Genomic DNA, 6,742 nt, shown 5'->3' with positions numbered 1-6,742 from the left:
CCCACTCCCCCTCCCCGTCCCTCTTCAGGGACCCTTCTCACGAGCAACTCCTTACACAGGAGGTTTTTGGGCTCCTCGCTATGGGGGCCATAGAGGAGGTTCCTTCGGAGCTAAGGGGCAGGGGGTTTTACTCCCGCTACTTCCTGATACCCAAGTCAAAAGGGGGTCTGCGGCCCATCTTAGACTTGCGCGGACTCAACAAATTCATAGTAAAGTTGAAGTTCCGCATGGTATCATTGGGGACCATCATCCCTTCACTGGATCCTGGAGACTGGTTCGCCGCCCTCGACATGAAGGACGCTTATTTCCACATAGCGATTTATCCGCCTCACAGGAGCTTCCTGCGATTTGTAGTAAACAGGGTGCACTACCAATTTGCAGTCCTTCCCTTCGGCTTGTCCTCGGCTCCCAGAGTGTTCACAAAGTGCCTGGCAGTCGTCGCGGCCTTCCTTCGTCGACAAGGGATTCAGCTGTTCCCGTATTTGGACGACTGGTTGGTACGCGGCCGCACCAGGGACCAAGTTCAGGCTCATGTCCACATAGTGACACATACTTTCCACGAGCTGGGCATTCTACTCAACAGAGAGAAGTCCACTCTAGCACCAACTCAGAGAATAGAGTTCATTGGAGCAGTTCTGGACTCCAGACGTGCCCGAGCCATCCTGCCAGACAGCTGCTTTCATACCATCTCAAGCGCCATTCAAGGACTCACGGCTTTTCCAATCACCACCATAAAAACATGCCTTGCTCTCTTGGGCCACATGGCCTCGTGCACCTACGTAACCAGGCACGCCAGGCTACGATTTCGCCCACTGCAGGCTTGGGTGTCATCGATTTACCGTCCTCATCGAGACGACCTGAACATGGTGGTCACGGTTCCGGCCTCAGTCTTGGCCTCCCTCACCTGGTGGATGGATCGCACGGCGGTCTGTGCAGGAGTGCCCTTCCACGCCCACAGCCCTCCCTCCACCTAGTCACGGACGCTTCATCTCTAGGATGGGGCGCTCACCTCGGGGAGCACCATACCCAGGGCCTGTGGTCCGTGGCCCAACTAGCCCTACATATCAACGTCCGAGAGCTGATGGCGGTGCGCCTAGCTTGCCAGGCATTCCTCAACTTCCTACAGGGCCGTTGCGTGTTGGTTCTCACCGACAACACCACGGCAATGTTTTACATCAACAAGCAAGGCGGAGCCCACTCATCGCTCCTATGCCAAGAGGCCATTCGCCTGTGGGACTTCTGCATCGCCCACTCGATACATCTCACGGCATCCTTCCTTCCTGGAGTCCAGAATACGCTGGCGGACCGTCTCAGCAGGTCCTTCCAGACGCACGAGTGGTCAATTCACCCGGACGTCATCTATTCCGTCTTCCAGAGGTGGGGATTTCCCCAGGTCGACCTCTTCGCATCTCGGGCCAACAGGAAGTGCCAGGCATTCTGCTCCCTACACGGGCGAGCCCCAGGCTCTCGGTCAGACGCCTTCCTTATAGCATGGAAAGACCATCTGTTCTACGCCTTTCCTCCATTCCCGCTGGTCCACAGGGTGCTGCTCAAGATCCACAGGGATCATGCACGGGTGATTCTAGTCGCTCCCGCTTGGCCGAGGCAGCACTGGTACACCACACTGCTGGAGCTTTCAGTACGAACGCCGATCACGCTCCCCTTGAGTCGGGACCTTATCTCCCAGGACCACGGCCGGTTGTGTCACCCCGACCTACAATCACTCCACCTCACGGCGTGGATGCTCCATGGTTGAGTCGGACAGAGCGGCAGTGCTCGCAGGCCGTCCAGCAGGTTCTGCTGGGAAGTAGGAAACCCTCTACGCGGACCACTTATCTAGCCAAGTGGAAGCGATTCTCCTGTTGGTGTGAGCAACGAGCTACGTCTCCCTCGCTGGCACCTATCCCCTTGATACTGGAATACCTCCTGTCCCTAAGACAGCAAGGCTTGGCGACATCCTCAATCAAGGTTCACCTCGCCGCTATTTCCGCTTTCCACCCAGGAGAACTCACGTCCTCGGTCTTTTCTAACCCGATGGTCGTTAGATTCCTCAAGGGCTTAGACCGGCTGTACCCACAGCAACGGCAGCCGGTCCCGACGTGGGACCTCAACCTCGTCCTCTCCAGGCTCACAGGGCCTCCGTTTGAACCTTTGGCGACCTGCTCACTCCTGTACTTGTCCTGGAAGACAGCCTTCCTCGTAGCGATCACCTCAGCACGGCGCGTCTCGGAACTCAGGGCGCTGACATCCGAGCCCCCATACACGGTGTTCCACAAGGACAAGGTGCAGCTTCGCCCCCACCCGGCCTTTCTTCCAAAAGTGGTTTCACCTTTCCACGTCAACCAGGATATATTTCTCCCGGTCTTCCATCCGAAACCACACGCTACTCGTCAAGACCAGCGTTTACATTCTTTGGACGTTCACAGGGCCCTGGCTTTCTATATTGATCGTACAAAGCCATTTAGGAAGACGACGCAACTCTTCGTTGCGGTGGCCGACCGGATGAAAGGCTCACCGGTCTCCTCACAGTGCCTGTCCTCTTGGATCACGTCCTGTATTCGTGCTTGCTACGACCTGGCCGGTGTACCGACGCCACGCATCACCGCTCATTCCACGAGGGCCCAGGCCTCCTCGACTGCCTTCCTGGCTCAAGTCCCGATCCACGACATCTGTAGAGCCGCAGTGTGGTCATCGGTCCACACATTCGCTACTCACTATGCGCTGGTGCAACAATCCAGAGACGATGCTGCTTTCGGGTCAGCGGTTCTGCACACGGCAATGTCTCACTCCGACCCCGCCACCTAGGTGGGGCTTGGGAGTCACCTAACTGGAATGGATATGAGCAAGCACTCGAAGAAGAAAAGACGGTTACTCACCGTTGTAACTGTTGTTCTTCGAGATGTGTTGCTCATATCCATTCCAAACCCGCCCCGCTTCCCCACTGTCGGAGTAGCCGGCAAGAAGGAACTGAGGGGGCGCTGGGTCGGCTGGGGTATATATCCAGCGCCATGAAGGCGCCACTCCAGGGGGCCCCACAGCCGACCCACCGGGGGTTGCTAGGGTAAAAATCTTCCGACGATCGTGCACGCGGCGCGCGCACACCTAACTGGAATGGATATGAGCAACACATCTCGAAGAACAACAGTTACAACGGTGAGTAACCGTCTTTTGCTAACCTAGCCAGTATTATTTGCTCTATGCTGTTCACATGTCATTTCTTTTGTCTTGTGGATAGTATGATTGCAGAATGCTATTGTGGTTAGCAGAAGAAAGATGATCTTGTGGTTGAGGCGCAGAATTGGGACTTGGGAGATTTGGATTCAATTAATGGCTTTGTCACAGATACCTGGTGACTGCAAGTCATTTAGACCCAGATTTTCAAAGGTATTTTGGTGTTGCTGTGCTCAGCATTGCAATGCCTAACTGATTTAGGAGACTGTCTCAGTTTCAAAAGTGATTGAGACATTTAGGAGCCTAAATCCAATTCAGTGCTTATTTAACAGCATAAATACAGATTTAGGAACCTAACTTTAGGCCTTTAACTTAGTCCTGTTTGAAAGGACTAAATTAACGCAAACTAGGTACGTTTTAGTTTGCCCGCGCAGTGTCCACACTGGGGAGTTAGTGCTCAGCATGCTAGGGTGGATGAAAAAATCAAGACATTTATTTAAGAGCCTAAATATAGATTTTTGGAGACTAAGTTTAGGTATCCACATTTGAACTTTGGCCTTTGTAGACAAACCCCAGATTGTCTTATCATTTTAAACAGGAGTAGAACAGTGGGGAAGGGAATGAGGGAGAACAAAGTAGAGAAAGGGCAGGAGTCAGGATATGGCAGAGAGTTGGATAAGTTTACCACAGGTACACTTAAACTTTGCTGTTTTTACCCTGATGCCTTGCAGGAAAACAGCACAAGGCAATTATTCCACAACCTGTAGTGTTCCAAAAGATAGTGTGTGACAATGAAATGAAATGAGAGCAATGGATATTGATCAGTACTTGCTTTTCTATCCTCCCTTCTTTCAGGATGTATTGGCTGGAAAAGTCAAGTGCATAGAAACTGAAGCTGGATTAAGCTACTGAAATTATAGTAACGTTAAAACTGTTTTTGGAACAGGGCAAATCTCTTAATGGACTGTACCTGTCAAGCCATTATCATTAGACAAAGTATACAGGTTAAATAGGTAGTTAGTAGAGTGTGGTGCCCATAAGTCAGTTCTTTGGTCAGGGGTCTGATGAAATGTGTACAATATCTAAACTAAATTAGTTTGTGCTGTGTGGTAAAAATGGTACATTAAATAGTCTACACAATAAGTGTTAACTAGTAGTTTGCTGGTAGCACTTTGACAATGTTGTGCAATTTTAAAAACTGACCATCAATTTGTAGTTCATTGAACTTTTCAGACTTTGATAGGCTTGGGCCATATTTACATCCTTTTAAGTATTTATTTTACTGTTGTTTTAGAAAGTGCCAACATAAGGGTAAAAATCAGGTTAAGTAATTTCTAAGAAATTCAAAGAGATGACAGTGAAGCAGTTGACAAGTAACCTGGGGCAAAACACTAATTTTCTGAAAAATGGATGATGATGTCTGAGATAAAGAAAAATGAAACCTGAGAATTCTTTGTCAAGACATACATACTGGAGCAATGTGACATGTACATGGCTTTAGATTTTTGCAGAAAAACTTGAAATATAAAGGATGATTTCTAAATATATTTGACCTAGGGCACAGATCAATTTTATACACTTATATACTTAATAAATGTGGAGGGTTTTTTTTATGAGCAACTGCTGACATTCAGCTACTTGACACCAGTGGGAGTTGGGTCATGCCCCAGTTCAGGAGGACAGGGCATTGCTGGAATGGGAGCTTAGGAATACCTTCAAAACTCTATCACCAAACTGAAAGAAGTTTGGGATGATTGCCCAACCTTAAAAGTTTTCCCTTTCAGGGTACTGTTGAATCACTTTTATCCCTGACTTTCATAAAAGACATTTCTGAAGAGCAGACTGCTCGTGCACCAAATCCCTTGAGAATTTATTTAGGAAAATACCTGGAATATACCAGGGGTGGCCAACCTGTGGCTCCGGAGCCGCATGCGGCTCTTCAGAAGTTAATATGCGGCTCCTTGTATAGGTGCCAACTCTGGCGCTGACTTTCCAATGTGCCAATGGTGATCACTGCTCAACCCCTGGCTCTGCCCCAGGTCCTGACTCCACTCCGGCCCCTTCCCCAGAGCCTGCCATGCCCTCGCTCCTTCTCCCTCTCCCCCCCGCCCCCCAGGAGCCTCCTGCACACTGTGAAACAGCTGATTGTGGCGGGCGGGAGGCACTGGGGGCAGGAGGGGGGGAGCTGATGGGGGGCTGCTGACATATTACTATGGCTCTTTGGCAATGTACATTGGTAAATTCTGGCTCCTTCTCAGGCTCCGGTTGGCCACCCCTGGAATATACCCTCTCTCAGATCTTTCAACAAACTTCTCTCTCTCTCTCTCTCTCTCACACACACACACACACACACACACACACACACACACACACACACACTTGTTCCTCCTTCATACTGCACATTTGAATATAGCACCATCATAGTATCAGTGCTTTGAGGAACAGCATATAAACATGTTTTAGCAAAGTGTACTGTATACGTTTGTCTGCTTGTCAGGGTGTTGCTGTCTCTCTTTATCTTGTTTAGGAACACAGATTCCTCAGTCCCTCCCCTATAACTTCATGGATGCTAGTTCCATGGAATTTATCGCTGACTAAAGCAGGGGTGGGCAAACTTTTTGGCCTGAGGGCCACATCTGGGTATGGAAATTATATGCCGGGCCATGAATTCCCGGTGGGGAAGGAGGACTCTATGGGATGTAGCATGGGGGGAGCTCTATAAGGGATGTTACTGAAGTGGGGGGAGGGAGGACTCAGGGGTGTGGGGAGGGGGGGGGAGGGCCTCTACAGGGGTGGTACAGGGGACTCTTAGGGGCCATGCCAGCAGTGACACCAAGGTGGCCGTACCAGGCACTGTCACGGGTGGAGGCACCCTAGCTGGGACAGGTGCGGCCGCTGGGCAGTTCCGAGGCTCTCAAAGGTGGGGCCATAGAAGACCAGGAGGGGATTGGGTGCACTGCTGCATGGGGGGGTGGGGAGGCTGCCACATAAGAGCGGGGTTCCGATCCCAGAAACAGCGCAGTGTGGCTCTGCGTGCTAGAAGACGGTGCTCATCAAGGGAATTGTGAGTCGGGGGCTGGGGAGCGCTGGGCAGGCAGAGTGGGGCAAGCCCCCAACCCCGTTCCCTGGCGGGAGCTCGAGGGCTGGAAGCGGCCTGCGGGCCTTAGTTTGCCCACCCCTGGACTAAAGGAAGGGGTCGGAAAGGTGTGTGGCATTTATCTTCCTTTGAGGCATCCTACAGTGTTGACTTTTGGATGCAGGATAGTGCATTAGACCATTTTTGGGCGGTTTTTTATGGTAAATCTTTTGTTATTAATTACTGACAGCCTTTAATAACAACTATGGAAAGAAGACTCTTGGAAAAAGTCACTAGGGTAAAATGACAAATATGTAAATTGGGTGCTGTGTGAAAGTATAGGCTTTTATAAATAAATTCTAGTTTATTCTTACCATCATCTACTTGGAAAAGGAGTCATGCCTCAAAGAAAAAATATAAATCTTTTGGAAGTTTTTTTTAAAGTTTTTGATCAAATGAAAAACTGAAAATAATTATCTGGCTTCTGAAGTTAGT

General features: G+C 50.2%; 1 protein-coding gene across 3 annotated transcripts in view; it reads left to right on the top strand.

Annotated features, from left to right (window-relative positions):
- LOC112107597 (TGF-beta-activated kinase 1 and MAP3K7-binding protein 3) overlaps nucleotides 1-6,742 on the top strand; it is a 77,895-nt gene that overhangs the window by 69,587 nt on the left and 1,566 nt on the right. The gene's annotated exons all lie outside the window — the stretch shown is intronic.

The sequence above is a fragment of the Terrapene carolina genome, unplaced genomic scaffold, assembly GCF_002925995.2.
Source record: "Terrapene carolina triunguis isolate 2854851 unplaced genomic scaffold, T_m_triunguis-2.0 Scaffold22, whole genome shotgun sequence".
In the NCBI taxonomy this organism is placed as follows: domain Eukaryota; kingdom Metazoa; phylum Chordata; order Testudines; family Emydidae; genus Terrapene; species Terrapene triunguis.
This window is presented reverse-complemented; position numbering and strand designations above follow the sequence as displayed.